At 38.8% G+C, this 18,192-nt stretch overlaps 1 protein-coding gene across 7 annotated transcripts in view; it reads right to left on the reverse strand.

Moving 5' to 3' along the window:
• npas2 (neuronal PAS domain protein 2) overlaps positions 1 to 18,192 on the reverse strand; it is a 41,177-nt gene that overhangs the window by 19,373 nt on the left and 3,612 nt on the right. Inside the window, exon 1 of one of the 7 annotated variants that reach the window (XM_013265080.3) lies at positions 3,385 to 3,974. The exons of 1 other annotated variant lie outside the window; for it this stretch is intronic. The gene's annotated coding sequence lies outside the window, so the exon portion shown is untranslated. Of the gene's footprint in view, positions 1 to 3,384; positions 3,975 to 18,192 lie in introns of those variants that run through there. 5 more of the 7 variants (XM_025911021.1, XM_013265078.3, XM_025911019.1 and 2 more) reach the window with 5 other exon arrangements.

The following is an 18,192-nucleotide window of genomic DNA, read 5'->3' on the forward strand; positions in this document are numbered from 1 at the left end:
ATGCTCCATCTGTGCATTTAATTTAAACTTAATAACTATTATCACTTTGAGATGAAAATCATTTACGTCCACATTTGAAACATTTACTACCCTTATTTTCATTTCATATGTGAGTCGGTGAAGCTCACTAATGGCTTTAATGAGTAAAAAAGCATGCTGGTGTCATGCTGTTTGCTGAGAGCTGAGGACCTAAAGTACTCCTCTACTGCAGTGAATGACATCTAAAAAGCTCTCGTGTCCTCTCCACTTTTGCTTTTTCACCTTTAGGTGGGTATTTGTGATAATGTTTAAAACACTCAGGTCATGAGCTGCAAACACATTCAGGCATTATGGGTTTTATTTTTTTCATTTTGTAGTTTTAAAACATATGAGATGCTAAGGAACTGTCATATTATCTGTGGATCTTTGCTAATGATGGATTACCCTCATGCAAAAGCAGCAGGAAACTGGTTGTTTTTGATAGCATCAGAAACTTTAATACCGGCTTGCAGAAGGCATGGGCGCGTGATGAGATGAGCGATGCTGACAGTAGATATTTCTCTGTCAACAAAAAAAATACCTGTTTGACATCAGCGCTAGCGACACGGGCAGCGAGCATGTGAGCTTTAAAGATTTTCTGTCATGTGATGTAGAATAGATTTAATTAACATTTTCCTGTATTGATGGCATGCACATACTGCTAGTGTGTCATTGTCAAAGTACAGCTTGGTCAAATGTTATTTTCTAAAATCACAAGTATATCGGAGCAAAACTCAGTATTTAATTTGTAAGGCAAAAGACCAGATAACGTGTTAAAGTGTATTTAACTGATCAAGTTAAATACTGATTTCTCTGATTTCTAGCACAATTCATAATTCGACTTAAAATGCATCCCTATCGCCCACTACTTTTCAATCCATAAACAAGAACCTAGCTAGAACCAAATAGAACCAAATCTTTGCTAACCATTAGCATAGATTTACATAAAAACTAACAAAACTAACCAATACTAATATCTAATTAACTCGGAAAATATTTAAATATTAAAAACCAAAACAAACCTAATCAGCATTGTCTAGGTTTGAAAAATTAGGCTAGTTCGGAAATGCAAAAGCTACAGTATATCAAACATGGTAGCTTGAGGCTAACAGACTGCTGCAGAAAAAGGTTAAATCCCTCCTACTGGGTGATATTTTTTTAAACAACTAAGCCTTTAAATGCTATTAAGGTATACAGTAATGCCTTATATGGGCAGAGCTGGTTTGACAGACAACTGCATGGTAACAGAGCAGTGTTAGCGGTGTTAGCATCAGCTAATTAGAGTCAGCGAACCGTTCCTCTCACAGTACCAGTGTTAGTGTCTTTTAATCAAATTACTTTACATATAATGTGACCTGCTATGCAGTATTAACAACCCGACCAAGAAGCCTGCTCCAATACTCTATATGTTAGCACTAATTAAAAGGTATGTGTACGGCCTTTGCTAATATACTAGCACACCAACCTCTTGTTTGATTACAGGGCACCATTGCTTTTTCTGTCTTATATACAGATTTTGCTAAATGCACAAAACCTCTTTAGAATACAAACAAAAAACATAATAATGTAATAAAGTAGCTACTTTCAACTGCTCCCTCATTCACAAGCGGTCACCACAGTAGGTATGTTTTAGCATTTTCACACCAGATGCCCTTCCTGTCTCAACACCAAGGGGAATTGTGTGCTTTCCCCGGGATCAAACCTGGAAAACAGTGCACTATGGAGCCACTAGGAAAAATCTGTAATGAATTCAAAAGGACATTAGCTAGGAAATACAGACTGCAAGGTGGTCACCCACCAGTGGTTATACATTTACATTATGCAGTTACAAGTGAAAAACATAGACATGCTATTAACATATAAATCATTTGCTCCGCCAAAAATATCTGGTTCCCAGATTGAAAGGTTACAATTAAAAAAGAAAAAAGATAAACCACAGCTCTGAATAACCAGGACATGATAAACTGAGTAGGCCTAATGACTCACAAAAGTATTATATAAAACTTTTTGCAACCCTGGAATAACACACAGGAAAACGAACAAGGCAACAGAAAAAGTCTGTCTGCAGGTTTTCTGACAGCCAACACCATTCCCCACAACTACTCTGGTATTCCACACAGAAAGCTGTTCTGTGGCACTGGCGCTGGACGACTACTATCTGCTCGTCTGCAGGTTTAAACTGTCTGACCACATCCACCTGCATCTGGGTTTGAGCTGACAGCTCAAGCCATCAGGTAAACACTAACTGGGCTTGGACAAGCTTTATTTCAGTCAGTGTGGAAACGTTTTTAACATGTATCTAGGTCTTGCTGCTTAAGCCTAGATTACATAAAATCTGAAATAATTTGCACAGCATTTACCCTTTTCTCATTTGCGTCATGACTGTACGACATTCATATTATTGGTTATTTGAAAGCTTACAACCTTACCACCATTTATCAAACACACGTGTAACGCTGCATGCTGTACGCACAGATGAGCACATGCAAACATGAACACTCGTTTCAAAATGCATTTAATAACATATAAAAACGTGTTTCTAAATGTGTCGTGTTATGATTTCCAGAGTAGGTGTAGCTGCCTTTAACTGATAAGGAAGCAGGGAGCACTTCAACTGGCTGCAAACCTATAAATGAAAAACAGAGGAAAGGCCACTGAGAGCCCTCACTGACCCTTTAACTTTCCAGTATGTACAGGGTAAATAAATAGCATTGCCACACTTCATGCAGACTCAAACAGTGGAAATGCTTTGCTCTAATAAGGAATCCCTTTCAGTTGCAGATAATTAAATTAACAAATAAATAAATAAACAAAAAGCCCTGAATGGACTGTGAATTCGAAGACCTGTGGGTTTGTCAGAGAAATGTGAACTCCAGTAGGCTTAAAGCTGCCAGGTTGGGTAACATCAGCCTGACCTAAGCCTGCTGAGAAATTATCTAAGCATACATTTTCCGGTGACATTTAACATTTTTCTTTGTGGCGTCTTAGAGGAAGCAATGACGAAAACCCCTTTAGTGTTTTGGCCATTAATGTCATCATCGGGGGCACAACGGGTGGAGGGAAAAATAGGTTATTTCAGCCTTGTAACCAGGGCACTTGATGACTCTGAGCTGAAAACATGTAAGCAGCATTCAAGAGCGCTAACGCTGTCAAACATACCTGGATTTTAACCAAACCAACCAAATCAGCCTGCGCTCCGTCTAATAAACATGCGGTCGCCCACCTCTCCTTTATTGGGAAAAGAGTCTAGTCGTGAACTTTGATGATATAAAACGGAGTAAGCGGGTAGCAGCAGCCTATGACAACATTTTGCGCTCGTCTGTCACAGTGACGCGAAACTGAAAGCTTAAGTTAAATCTCACATACCTTGAAAACAGGTCGCCAGCAGAAATCCGAATCCACACTTAACTTTAACCAAACTAGTCATTTTTAAACGAAAAAAAAATGTAAAAACTACAGCATAGCAGCCGAGCGCAATCAGCAGCCTCTGACTAACCAGGCGAGAGCGCTGAAAGCGTTAAATTGCATAACAGCGCCTTAAGTTAATAACGTGCTGTTATTAATCGCCGGTGAGCTCTCTGTGGCTTTGACAGTCCTAATTTATCAACAACCGAGGACCAAATTTCTGATTCGTGGCTTTTTTTCTGTAGTTGCGGTCTCCCGCTCTCTCTTTTTTCCAGGGTCTGTACTCCACATCCTCCGCTGGCAGCGGCTTGTAAACAGGACCGAGTGGCTGAGAGCAGAGAAAGTAGGTCAGCTGGTAGCTCAATACTCGGGTAACGAAGGCAGCAGCAGCATAAGCAGCAATGCTGTGCAACACAACCGAAAGAAACCTGCGCTGGTGACCGGGAAGGAAGGGGGCAGACTGCAATCTTTAACACGTGCTTAATGAATAACAACCCAATAAAATGTCATTAAAGCAATGCAAAGAAGAATAGATTTGTAATGTGGCTTTTGCACCGCAATTTTCCGACTGTTTGAAACTGTGAAGCCTATCGAGACTTGGCCATAGGAGGCTAACCTTTAATCTACTAAGATATAGCTTTACATTCACAAGAAGGACTTTATAGGAGTGGGTGACGGCATGCTGCAAATTGACCTTACAGGTACTGCTGGTATATTAAGGCAAATCACATGGGCAGGAGGAGGTGGTGAACGGTGCCTCCTCCCTGCCAGCAACACGGAGCAGATTAGCCTGTCTGACCCTGTTTATAAGTTTATAAACCATTTATTTAAATCTGCAGGGTGGAAGGGAGGCAGGCCATACAGAAAGATGACAACACCTCAACGTATAAGCAAAACAAGAAGCTGTAGACTTTTGTTTTGCCCCCCCTTAAGTACTTCCCCATACACTTCCTATATTTTTTTTAACAACTTCCTGGTTCCCTTCTCTCCTCAGCTGAAGTCCCAAATGTGGGTCAGCAGTCTGCATGACTAATTTCAAGCTTTATGATGGACAGCTTCCAAGTATTTTGTGTCTGTCAAGTGGCTTCACAAGCAGCTACAGATGTGGGCATGTCGAGAATGTTAAAAGAACTGAAGAGAGCGGTTACATGGAGAAACTATTTGGAGCGTTAAAAAAGAAATAAGGCAGAGGTTTTACTGTAGTACGCCTATATGACTGTCACAGTCATATCAGTAGTTTATCTACCGTAATTGTGCTATTTGGACAAAGCCTATCAGTACACCAGCCATTTTAACCAAGTCCTAAATTTTATTAACATGACATTTATGGATGGCTTTTGTATGGATAGATGCCACTTAGTCTACATGGCTAAAGCCACAAGTCCACTGCTACTGATTATAGCCCTCATTACTTGATAAATTATTTCTAATAACTTAATGGTAGGTAGTTATTTTGTTTCCCTATGACATTTCTGAATGTGTCTTTCATTTTTAAAGATCTTTAAGATCTTTAAAGATTAAAGACCAGAATCTTAAAAACAGTAATTATGAACAATTAGGTGCCAAATGTGTAAATGTGAGACTCTTTTTACACTCATACTTTCCCAGATATCAAGCTCTACTGTACTTGTTAGCAACATAGATGGTTTACATTATTAACTGCATGTGACGCTTGCTTACTCACAAACAACTGAGGAGACCGTATTTTAAATTATATAGACAATGTTAAGTATAATAATAACTAAAAAAAAAACACAATTTTTCAGTAGGAAATAGCCACATCTTTGATTGCACTGATGTGCTATCCTTTCCTTCTTATTTAAAATACTTTGGGTTGCATAAATATGTTTCCTTAATGGCAGATCTTGTAATCAAGGCCAGTTCTCGTGTGAATAGAGAGCACAGAGCACATGAGAATCAACGCTGTCACCTGTTGTGCCTCATCTCATTAGAGAGTGAGTGTCAACTGCTTTGACAAGTTAGCCTTTAACATCAGAGAGCCTTAAGTGCATGTTCTTAATTAGACAAATGGAGCTTTTCATAATGAAGAGTGTGAGTGTTGACCTGTGAGTGCCAGCGTGTACTTTGAAGAGTTTTTGCTAAACCAATTTAAATCAATAAAACGGAGCAACTTGTAAAATGCAAGAAAATATAGAAAAATTGAGGAGAGAACAGTTTCAGTAAAATAATCTCAACAGATGACACGAAAATCTTTACTTTGTTTTCTATATTTTGTGGGTCCTTTTTTCCCATCATTGCTTTTAAAGCATACAGGTTTTATTGCTAAGGTGACAACAAAAGAAAAAAAAATGTTTTAACCCAGACAGGAAAAAAGTATTTTAAAAAAAACCCCAAAAAACCCATGAACACAAAATCTCAAAGTCAAAGCCAACCAAGCGTCTGCTTCTGGCTCGGCCGGTCGTCATGATGTTTTATGATTTGAATTTCTCTCCAGATGTCCCTGAACTCCAGACGCACATTTGAGGCCACGGTAGATATGCAGACCACTTGTCTCAATGACCATCTTAATGTAATGAGTCACATTTTCCACACAGCTGATGCAGCCTGCAGCTGTTGTAGTAGTCCCAATTTCAGTGACTGGCTCATGAGGTGGTACCAGGATGATGCCAGTTTAGCCAGCCAAGTTGTACGTGAAGCCTCTCTGGAGACATAAACATCCTCCATCAGGTGATTGAACCCTCTTAACTGACTCTTGAATTGTTGGCATGACACCGTTTGTGATTTGTCAGCGCTAACCAACCTTGAAACTAAAAGCCTTGTATTACCACTCCTCACAGTGGCTGCACCACTACAGCTACACAGTTTCACACACTTCTTGCACACCCAACATCTGTGTAGTTTGTGCAACATCCTCAGTCCTGCACTTGTGAAAGTGACTGCAGAACTGCTAGGATATCTGCAGAACCCCTAAGTATCTTCTATGAATAAAAAGATATACTATTTTTTTTAAAAATAAATAAAAGTAAAACACAGCAGAAGGAACAGCTTAGTTAAACAGGTCTGCATTACTTAAAAGTAAAGTTTGTAACAATGCATCCAACTGACACCCCCATACTGCACTGAGCAAATTCAGTGTTGCATTCAGTGCTGTCCCTTTCTGTGTTACTCCCATAGTGTGATCACACTGGTTGTTCTAGTTTCTGTCACGACTGAGAAACTTGAAAGTCAGGTAGATGACAAATCTGGTAGGTAGGGCTGGGAAGAGGTGAACTGTCCTACAATTTTAGTCACTAATGGATTTATTTATATTGTAGAAATGTAGCCGATCAAGTTGTAGAGTATGCAGCACAGCTAATGTGACCTAATTCAACCTTGGGGGAAAAAAGGAAGTGCTGACAAGTTGAAAAAAAAAAATAGAAGAAAACATAGCAAGAATGATGTATTGTTAATGTATCCCGAGGAAGCTATCGTTAATGCATTTATCTCAAAGAAGAAACAGCACGATTTACATGTTTGCGATGGCTCAACTTAAACAAAGAAACTATGCAAAATGCGCTGTGTGCTAACGCAAACCAAAAACGGAAAACAAAACTATACGCGTGCAATTTCAGCCTGCTCAAGAATGAAAGCAAGCGAGCGAAAGTAAGAACGAAAGGTTTGTTATTGCAGATAATTTTAATGGTTTCTGGAGGCTTAAGTCACTTTCACAAAAGTACTAGAATAAAATGTACTTTCACTTACAGTCTGGCAACAGTAAGAAGCAAACCGATGCACTTCAGACTAAAAGCATGAATAATAGTAAATAATTATTAAGAGTCAGCTTCAAGCATCGACTCTAAATATGCCTCTAGAAACTAGATTGCAAAATATAGGTTTGCTTATACTGCGATCAGACCTGTAAAAGACACTTCTCTCATACGAGATGGTGAATGAAACAGACACCAGTCCTGGAGGATAAATCAGTCACGAGGAGTTCAAACAACCTACAATTAGACCACACAGAGGTATTCAGAGGCTTCATGGGGTGATGAGTGGTAAAAATCTACCAACTCCATTCAGAAATCATGCAAAATGAAGTTAATAAACTGCACACGGTACACTCAGATTTACCCATCTGTCAACTCTGAAACTGTGATGCCCTAAAGGGTATCAGAAAAAAAGATCCAAAGTCAGTGAGTACTTTTTCTTCCCTAAACAGAGTGCTTCACTTTAGGATTCCTCCACCACCTACCTCTTGTTAAGTAACATGTTTGCTTTGTCTCTTAATGCTCCATTAATTTTTTCCTCAAGCTTCAGTAATGCATACACAGCAATGGGACTGTCTTTTTCAAAGGTCTGACACTGTAAGTTCTGAAGCTCTCGCCAAAACATTTTAGAGCACAAATACTTCCAAATGTGCCCCTCCATGGATAAGTAGTGTTGGTGCCAGACGAATAATGTTCTTTGGGCTGATAGAGCAAATCTAACAAGGATGTGGCACTCTGACCTAATTACCACCACTGCTGTGTGTAGTGGCTTAGTTTTAAGGATGGCAGTGCTGGTCAATCAGGTCTGGCGGTTGTTTGTCTTGACTGGGCAATGATTCCCAGAAACGTTTCTTAATGACTTTGGTGAGCCCTTGACCTAATTATATATAGATTTATTCTTCTGAAGACTCTCAGAGTAAACTACAATAGTATGTTTTCAATATACTGCAAAACTGGGCAAAAATGGCTTTTCTCATGCAATTCTCAAATGTGCTGAATTTAGTGCTAATTAGCAAATGGTAGCACGCTAACATATTAAAGTCAGTTAAACATATGCTGACAGTAGCGTTTAGCTCTGAGCACTGCTGTGCTATACTGCAGTCCTGTTTGCATTGTTAACTCTCATATAAAGTGATGACCACTATTTACATATTTAATGACATGTTAACACAGAAACTCCTGACACCTGTTGTGTATTAAATGAATAAATAAGTCAGCAAATGAAAGACTTTCAAATAACTGAAAGCAGCTAAAGATCTGTGTTGTCTTCTTATTTCTATAGCATACTCCATGCACACTACACACATAATAGTACCAAAGCATTGAGCAGATAGTACAGGATGTCAGACTGATTATATAGAAATATTCTGAAGTCCATTGTTACCTTGCCAGCAACCAACAAGACATCTAAGATTCATAAAGATCTCCCACATTTTACTGCATTATTCACCATCCGCCTACATAGAGATTAGTGCCGCTCTTTTTATGTAGGTCATGCTATTGGATAATGAGATGACATTTAGTGCTCATAAGCGGGCGTCACTCCATAATGAAGTCACATCGTTGCGTTCTTTACATGCTGCACCTTTGTCCAGACTGCTTCCAGCTTCATCAGTGAAAAGTGACTATTTGTATAATTACTCAGACATTAAGCCATATTGCCTCTCGCTACATCTGTGCTGCTGGTATTGATGATGTCATTGCGGCCCTCTGCTGAAGCACTGACTGTCATTAATTAGACGGTGGCACTGCTGTTCACTCTGTGTTCCCATGGTAACAATGTGTAGTGTCTACTTTCTCCCAGCCAAGCCAGCTATGCCCATCAAGCTGCCGGTTTCCATTTTTCTTCTGGTCGACAAGATTTCTCATACATAACTCAGGAAGTCATTTGTTAGACTGTTGACTATTAATAAAGTGCCAAAGCAACCTTGCTGGCTGCATGCTTTGATTTCTCCTTACAGCAGTTTTAACTCACTCTCAACTCACAACAACAGCTGAAAAACATGCTTCAGGACTGCTACGCAATAAATGTACATGTTATCCTAAAGTTTAATACTGGCATCCAGGTTTTCCAGCATGTCACTGTTAATTTTACAGTATATATGCCAAAATCTACACAGTTTAATACTGTAAGTACACATGTTGAAACTGCTCTTTAGTGCAAATATCTAATCAGCCAATCACATGACTAAAACTGGGCATGAAAACATAGTCTGATGATGATCCGCTAAAGTCAAACCGATCATCAGAATGGAAAAGAAATTTGATTTAAGTGGGCCAGAGAGGTTGCTCTGAGTATTTCAGAAACTGCTGATCTACTGGGATTTTTCCACAAAACCATCTTTAGGGTTTATAGAGAATGGTCTGAAAAATAGAAGTCTCCAGAGAGCAGCGGTTCTCTGGGGGTAAATGCCCTGTTGATGCCAGAGGTTACAGGAGAAGGGCCCAAGCTACTCAAGCCGATAGGAAGGCAGCATAACTCAAGACAACCACTCATCACAACCAAGGAGTGCAGAAGAGCATCTCTGAATAAACAACAGATCCAACATTTAATATATGGACTATAGCAGCAGAAGAGCACACAGCGTCCCACTACTGCCAGCTAAGAACAAGAAACTGAGACTGCAATTCACACAGACTCACCACATTGAGCAAAACATGCCTACAGTAGTCTGACAAGTCTCAATTTCTGCTGCAATATTTCTGACGGTAGGCTCCGAATTTGGCTTAAACAAGATGAAACGCTGGGCCCCATAGTACCATCTGAGGATTGTTCAAACACCGCAGCCGACCCGAGTATTGTTGTTGACCTGTTCATCCATCTATGACCACAGTGCACCCATCTTTTTGATGGCTTTTTCAAGCAGGGTAATGCACCATGTGGCAAAGCTCAAATCATCTGAAACTGGTTTATTGATCGTCGCAATGAGTTCACTGTACTCAAATGACCTTTGGGAGGTGATGTAACGAGAGATTCGCATCATGAATGTGTAGCCTAAAATCTGCAGCCACTGTGTGATGCTATCATGTCAATATGGAGCAAAATCTCTGAGGAAGGTTTCCAGCAGTTTATTGAAGAATTAAAGTAGTTCTGAAGGTAAAAAGGGTCCAGTCCAGTACTAGCAAAGTGTACCTAATAAAGTGTATATTATAAGCCACTCCATTGCCAATATACTAACAGTTATTGCTTCCATAATTAATATTTTCTACTCTAAAATAAAGTAAAACATGCCTCTAAATACACTAGTCTTTCTGATCAGCCCTGTGTCAATATTTTCATGTATCATCTTTCTTAAACTATGACAAACTATGGTCACTTGCTTGGGTTGCTACAGGAGTTTTCACCTAATTTTAAATTTCTTTATATGGACTGTGTGCTCGGTGTGGCACACAGTGACTTGATGCAACACGAGTAAGTTTATTTTCTGACTCAAATGAAAATAACACTGCAGTAAGACGGGACAGTAGCTTTCTGTTGCTCTTTTTTTAAAGACATCATCACTGTGTCGACCTACACAACTATGTTATCAGTGTGCAACAGTTGCTTTCGTTTTAGCAGAAATTTGTTAGTGTGGGCTCAGCTACAGGCTACAAACGATTTACCTCAACGCCACTTGTTAAAGAAGAACAAATGAAAAGAATTTCAAGACATATGTGTCTTAATGCTTCAAATAGTGAGCTCTGTCTCACAGAAGGAAGAAAAATCACATCCGGAGGTGATGCTCAATGACTTTTCACACCGTGTAATTGAGTATAGACGGAGCACCACGGCTAAAGCCTTAGAGCTCATTCAAATGCATGAAATGAAAAACGGAAAACAGTAAAGAAACAATTCATTATGTCCCCTCTCAGGAGAGTTTTCCCACAAGCTTTGCCCATCACCACCAAACAGAAGCTCCACACTAATCCTTCCCTGGGCAACAGCTGAACCTCACTCTACTCAGTGCAGCCTACTCAGTGCAGTTTAACACATCCACACCTGTGGGGGGAAAACCTGTTCTTTCACCCCAACTGCACCTGTTAATGCACCTGTTGAATAATCAGCTAATCAGCTAAGAAAATGAATCCTAGTTCACATCAATCTCACAGCTACTAATTCACAGCTCACAACCAATTCATTTGCCATCATCTGATTGCACAGCAAGTTCAGCCCTGTTTAGTCAACCTGCATATTTTATGTAGATTTTCTTCTTCATATATTCCACGTTTACTTTTTGGTAACACTTTAGTCAAAAGTGCCTTGTAATTACACATTCACCACACAGCACAGAGTGTGTGGTGAATGTGGGTGGTCGCATCCTTTCAATGAGAAAGCAGTCCCATAAAACAAACATCCTTTCACCAGGTAGATCCACTCTCAAATTTTCTTATAATTATATTCTTTCAACAATTCCAAATGAATCACAGTTATTCCAAGCCTGTTATTGTCTGCTGCTGCTCCTGCTCAGGAAAAAAAAAAGAAAAAAGATGCAATTACCTAAGGCAGTGTGAGCAAATATGTGGGTCACCATTCTGGGGCATGGGTGGAAAGGGCAGCGCAGCTCTTTCTTTTCACCACTCAAGCTCAGATCCCAGGTTAGATCTTTGATTAGATTTCTGGCTCATTCTTAAACATCGCCTCCAAATGAAGCATTTTTGAGCTGTTAACCCGAACGTCATTGTTATGAATTCACCAGTGAGTGTTTATGAAACTGCAACCGGCCCCTCTGTTATGCACAGACTCTGAAGTGAACTTAAATAGCCTTTCGCAAAGAGTCCATGGAAAAAATGACCTTATGTCTCCATTCCTATCTATTGCTGTTTCATTTTCCTGGTTATGAAACGATGGCTTCCATATCTTCAAGGCTCTCCTCCTGAGAGCACGCAAACCTCTCTTAAGTTTCACAGAACAGTAGAAAGCAGCTTATAAATTATTCTCTTTGAGGAAAGACTAAAACACACATTGAATATTGGCTTTCTCTATGGCCAAATATCCATATTTGGGATTTCTTGTACCTACACTGATTTTAATAACTGAAATTCGACCATGTTTATTGTGAGCATAAACCTTTGTTACAGTGTATAAGTGCAAATATGAAAAGAAACATAACTGGTTTTCTCTCTATCAGACAGCTTAAAGAGGCCATCGTATCTGAGTGGAACTGTGTGTGCACATTATTCATGCTTTAATGTGATAATAATTCATGAATCATGAAGTGTCCTTCAGGAAACCTAAAATCACTGCCAGCTCTGTAAAAAAAAACTGAAAAAAAGTCTTTTTGGCTTCCTCTTGATGGTGGAATAGGACTTCCTGTAGATTTCCATCAATTTTATCATATATTTCTGTGGTCCTCTTAAGCTGCACATGCACTCACCGGCCACTTTGTTAGGTACACCTGTTCAACTACTCCTTAATGGAAAAAATGTAATCGGCCAATCACATTTATACATGACGACCTGCTGGAGTTCAAATTGAGCATCGGAAAAGGGAAGAAAGGAGATTTCCAGTGAGCGGAAATTTTCTGGGTGTAACGAAGAGGTGTTTCATTACTCTGGGCAAAAATGCCTTGTGCCCTTTCTTATGCTACTTTCCACTGTTCTGTGAAACTTGTGCCTCTTCTGCATACCAGGGTATGCATCTCCGATCAGCAAACTGAGGCTACAATTCACACAGGCTCATCATGGATGGTAAAGACTGGGAGAAGACTGGAAAAATGTTGCCTGGTGTGATGAGTCTTGAATTGCAACAAGAAAACAACATGAAAGCTTGGATGAGGTATTGTTTAAATGCTACAGTCTAGCTGAATATTGTCCAACCACTTATGGCCACAGTGTACCCTGATGATGGCTTTCAACAGGATAATGTCTCAAAACTCAAATCATCTCAAACTGACTTCTTAAACATGACATTGAGTTCACCTTGTTTTATCTGTGCCATGAAGAATTAAGGTGGTGCTGCATGGGAAAGGGAGTTCAACCCAATACTAGCAAGATGTACCTAATAAAGTGGACAGTGAGGGAATATCAGTAAAAAAGTTTAAAAACTTAAATAAAATTTTAAAAAAACTCAGAAACTGGAAAGTTTTAGTAGGAAAGTGTAATAAACGCTTTGGCTTGACCCAGACTAAGAATGAAATTCAAGTATCACGGCACTATGTGAACTCTCCAGTTTGCCGTCAGTGGACATGTTCAGGTTTTGCCCCATGACATCACAGATTACATATGGCTTACTTAACATTAAAGGAAGAAAGAAATGTGTGTAGGAGGGCCCTTTTCATTTCACCATCAGACCTGACACGATCTTGTTGTGACTCCACTAAAGCAAACAACGTTGTAATGCACATGCAGCCAACACCCTCAACTGGAGATCTGAATCACTAGATCTAGGTCACACACATATGGGCCGGGCCCACACATACTGCGAGGCCCATTTTTCTTCTTCATCTGACACACAATGTGTGGCCACACCCGATTCTTAAACGTAACCTTTTGTAGTGAAGCAAGAATAAATGTTACATCCTGTGAATCAGCCATATTTTAGAGACACACGGGGGGGAAAAAGCATTTACTTGTAGACAAAGCACACAGTGTATCACTCAGATGATGATAACAGCTGCTAAAAGAACCTCATTTATGTAGATCCTCACTCCTTTGAATGATGAAGTAGCATAAAAGCCTTTCCGAAAGGTCAGTATTAGTGCAGTGTCACTGAGGAGCTCTCACACACGTTAGTTTCAGGTAATGTCACTTCATGACACAAATAAAAAGAGAGGAAGCAAATTCACATAATGTGACTGGTCTCAGTGCCAGAAAAAGGAAAGCTTTTTCTTTTTATAAAAGGAATAAATAGATTTGAAAAAGCCAAATGTCTTAATGATGGTGTAATGGCTCTGAGCCTGCAGCTACTGAGGACAATCACTGTGTACTTTAGAGCAAGAGATCAGCGACACCAGCAAGGCCGATGACGTCAGTAGAGGCAGTTATATAACTGGTGCTGAACATTTTGTCTGTCATAGTTACAAGGCCAAAGAGGGTGACATGAATACCAGTCATACTCTCAGGAGTCATGTGCAACATAGTTCCACTGGCCAAAGGAAGCAAAAGGCAAGCAGGCCTCGGTATAGAGGGGTATGGAACAAAAAGGAACGGCTCTGATTAATGATAACAGTCTCCATGTCTGTCTTATGTCTGCTCTTACGGCTATAAATGCTTCCACATTATCTTCTTACTGGAGATTGATCAAGTATTCACAAGTCTAAAAATTCCCAAACAGCACATCAGACCAACAGGTCAAAAGAGTCTAAAGATGATAAAACAGAGAAAATAAGACTGGGATGTGCGTTTGACAAAAAACTATAACAGTCTGAAAAAACAATACAAATAGAAATTATTTAAACATATACAGTACAGCAATCGCACAACATTATCAACAAACAAAAGAAAACAACCTGAAAATCATCCTTTAGAGAAGTTCATAAATTAAATCTGTCAGTTTCACTTGGTATTAATTTAATTTAATGGAGATTGTTGCTTTTAGCAACATAGAAGATAAACCCCGTAGCAATAAATGGTGTAGATAAACAGTGGCTTTTGGCCTTAACCCAAATACTGCTACACACTGTACTGACACCACTACCATCATTGATTATCCTTATAGGCTACTTTCTTAACCGAGTCTTTTATTGATTCTTAAACAAATTTTATGAGAGGAAACAAGTAAGATTCCACAGAGTCAGTGTAACAATTTCATTATCACTGTCACAAAAATATGCTAGCACTGATATCAGGAAATGATAAGGTGTGTGCCATGTGATTCCATGGACCATTTAGTACAAGCTTTCAACTGGAACCATTTCTTACTTCCCATCAGGAGTCATTGTTCTCTGAAATATGTTACCTAAGAATCAGAATTACTGGACAACAGCGATCTAAAGCCAACAAATAAAGGCTGTGGATTGGCCTTTAAAGGGTAAGCGTCACTTCAATGTTTTTATAATCATTTTAACTAAGTAATTTGACTGGTTTTTATTGGACAATACACATTTCACATGCATTCAAAGTTGCTAATTATAGCTGTTCACCTATATTTGATTGCAAAGCTAAATTGTGGCTGCTTTAAAGCCCGCTGTCTGCAGGGTAACATCAGCAACAGAAAGGCTCTGAAATATTCTCTGCCCAGCTGTGACAGATGTTACACAGACACTTACTTCTTACAACAACCATGACCTAAGAATCAGTGCCATAGCAAAACCATGTAACATGGAACTTGAGGCAAAGAGTGGAAATAAAGTTCCACTATAAATTAAAAAAATGGCTACACAAAGGAGCCGACAAGTTAATGTGTTTATGTATTTTCTGGCAGCAGTCCATTTTTAATAGCGTATGTTTTGATTGAGGCGAATACATTAAAAAAATAAACCACACTATATTTTTAAAAAATGCACAATCTCTTGCCATTTATTACTTTAAATTAATTTTATACCTGAGATAGCAATATCTCACTCAAGGCCATAGTGCTTTAGAGAATATCGGCATGGCTGTGGCCTTGTCCCTGCAAACCATTCAGAGCTGTACTAATATTCAATAAACAGCACTCACTCGTGTGTGATATTGCTTGATTAAGCTGTCTCAGACCAAGGATGATGCCCTCTAGTTTGATAGTGAATCACTGAAGCAATTTCCCTGGTTTCAGCTTCTCAAATGTAAGCCTTTCCTGCTTTTTTCCAGTTTGCACCCAACTTGGTTTGATATAAATCACAATTGTGTTTTTTCTATATTTTTATTAACCAATTATAATTGGGCCTTAAAAAACAGCCCTATTTGAATTTTAGGATTATAGCTTCTGTACAGATTTTACCATTAAAACATTTGTAACCACAATTTGTTTATGTTTGCTTCAACAACAATATTCAGCTACTGTAGCAAGAACCGCTGATCTGAAAAATTCAAATTCCATTATAACTTTAAGACATGATGTTCAGTCAAATTTCAAGAAGTTTGGAGGGTTTTTTCCCCCCAAGTTCAGCTGCAAAAGCCAACTAACACCTTGATGAAACTAATCCTCATGGGGACTATCCCAGGAAGAGAAGACAAAGAGTTATGTCTGCTACAGGGGATAAGTTCATTAGAGTTACCAGCATCTCACATTAGAGACAAAATCATTGCTTCCCAGAGTTCAAGTAGCGGACACACATTAACACCAACTATTTGGACGAGACTGCGTAAACTGGGCCTTAAGGGTTGATTCTTATGGGATACCAAGTCCAACAAGTAATAAAAAGACACACAAGGACAAAGAAATACCCTGAATGAACCAATGAAAAACTGCATTTTGTTCTCATAAGTATAAATTTGAGATTTTTGGTTCAAATTGCTGCGTCTTTGCAAGACTTTGCTATTGACAGCTGTTGGAAATTCGTTCAAAATTAACGGCAACACTGCTTACCCAGCAGAGCTAACACAACATAATGGTCTGAGCTCAGTTTGTTTGTCATTGTGACAAAGATCCAAAACACATCTCCAGGAAATGAAAGGCTATAACTACTAAGAAATAGAGCAACAGAGCGCTACATCAGAAAGCTCAGCTAACAGAAAGTTCTGGGATAAGTTGGACATCGGGGTCAGCAAGTGCACAGCGATAAAACTATTCCCTTTGACAACTTTATTAGACTAGGACACAAAATTAAGAATTCAAAGGTGTGTGCTGAGGAAGAAACTCTGGCTCTTTAGAAGAAGGTGGTTCAAGACTTTTGCACTGTACTGTACATGTATCTAGATCAATTTTTTTTCCCATAAATACAACCGACTATAATAACATTGTTGCAGAAATGCTGTTGTTTGTGTTGTGGTTTGACTGAGTTAATTACTTCTCGTAATTGGCTCCATTGTCCATGAGTCACTTGGTTGTAAGATTATGGTCATTAAACTTTAACTACAGTTGAAGGAAGTTCCTAGAGAAGCCACAGTGATTTCAGGCTTACTTAACTTCCTTAACATTCAGCTTTGTCCTAAACAAGGTTATTATAGTTAACTAAAACATAAAAGAAGATGTGAGAAAAATTAAAATAAAAATATCTAATTTTTAATATATAATATAGTTAAAAATAAACTAATTAATTAAAATACAATAATAATAATAATAATAATAATAAACATTTGATTGACACTTTAAATGAAACTAATTTCATTTTTTTCACCTTGGTGTTTAGGACAGAGTTGGCCGTTGGGGAAGTTAATTAAACCTAAAATCACTGTGGCTTTTCTAGGTGACAACTGACTCATGGACAATGGAGCCAATTACGAGAAGTAATTAACTCAGTCAAACCACAACAGAAACAACAGCATTTTTGTAACAATGTTGCGATAGTCAGTTCCATTTATAGATTTATAGACTGTAAAAGTCTTTAACAACCCTTCAATTCTCAATATTTTGCTTCCAAGAAGCCAGCCTTTCTTATAATTTTTGGATTTGAGTAGCAGTTCTCCAGGCTAGGAAGGGTTTTCAAAGAGGAATCATTTCTCTTGTTAATTCATTACGCCACTTCACACTGAGACAATCAAGCATAAAAAGGGACCTAACTCAAAGGATGAACCATTTGTGTTCTCACATAACAGACAACTGAGCAAATAATCAATTTTAACAAGTATCTTTAGGAACTTTAATAACAAAATTATTGCCAAGGAGCTGTTAGCTGTAAAAAATTGGCATACCTCACTTTGTGTCCTTAAAAGCTTTTGAGAGAAATGAAAAAGTAGAGGGCAAATAAAAAGACTACCCAGAGCAGATGAACAGTATCTAAAATTCTTAAGAAACAGGAAAGAATTCAGCAGCAGCAAAGACTTGACACGGGAACAGAGATGCATCTGCTGTTCACTGAAGCCTCAGAAATGGCTTCGGTGAATAGGGAGAAAAGGCTGAGATGTGCCAGATTACACAAGAACTGGACTGAAAATCAGTGGCAACAGGTTTGATGGAGAGATGAATCCTAATCTCAAATTTCCGTTTCAAATTGTTACTGATATGTACAGAGGAGGTCAGGAGAGAGGTGCAGCAGTGAGGGTCTGCAGCCATCTGTAAAACACA

This window comes from Oreochromis niloticus, linkage group LG10 (assembly GCF_001858045.2).
Source record: "Oreochromis niloticus isolate F11D_XX linkage group LG10, O_niloticus_UMD_NMBU, whole genome shotgun sequence".
NCBI classification, from domain to species: domain Eukaryota; kingdom Metazoa; phylum Chordata; class Actinopteri; order Cichliformes; family Cichlidae; genus Oreochromis; species Oreochromis niloticus.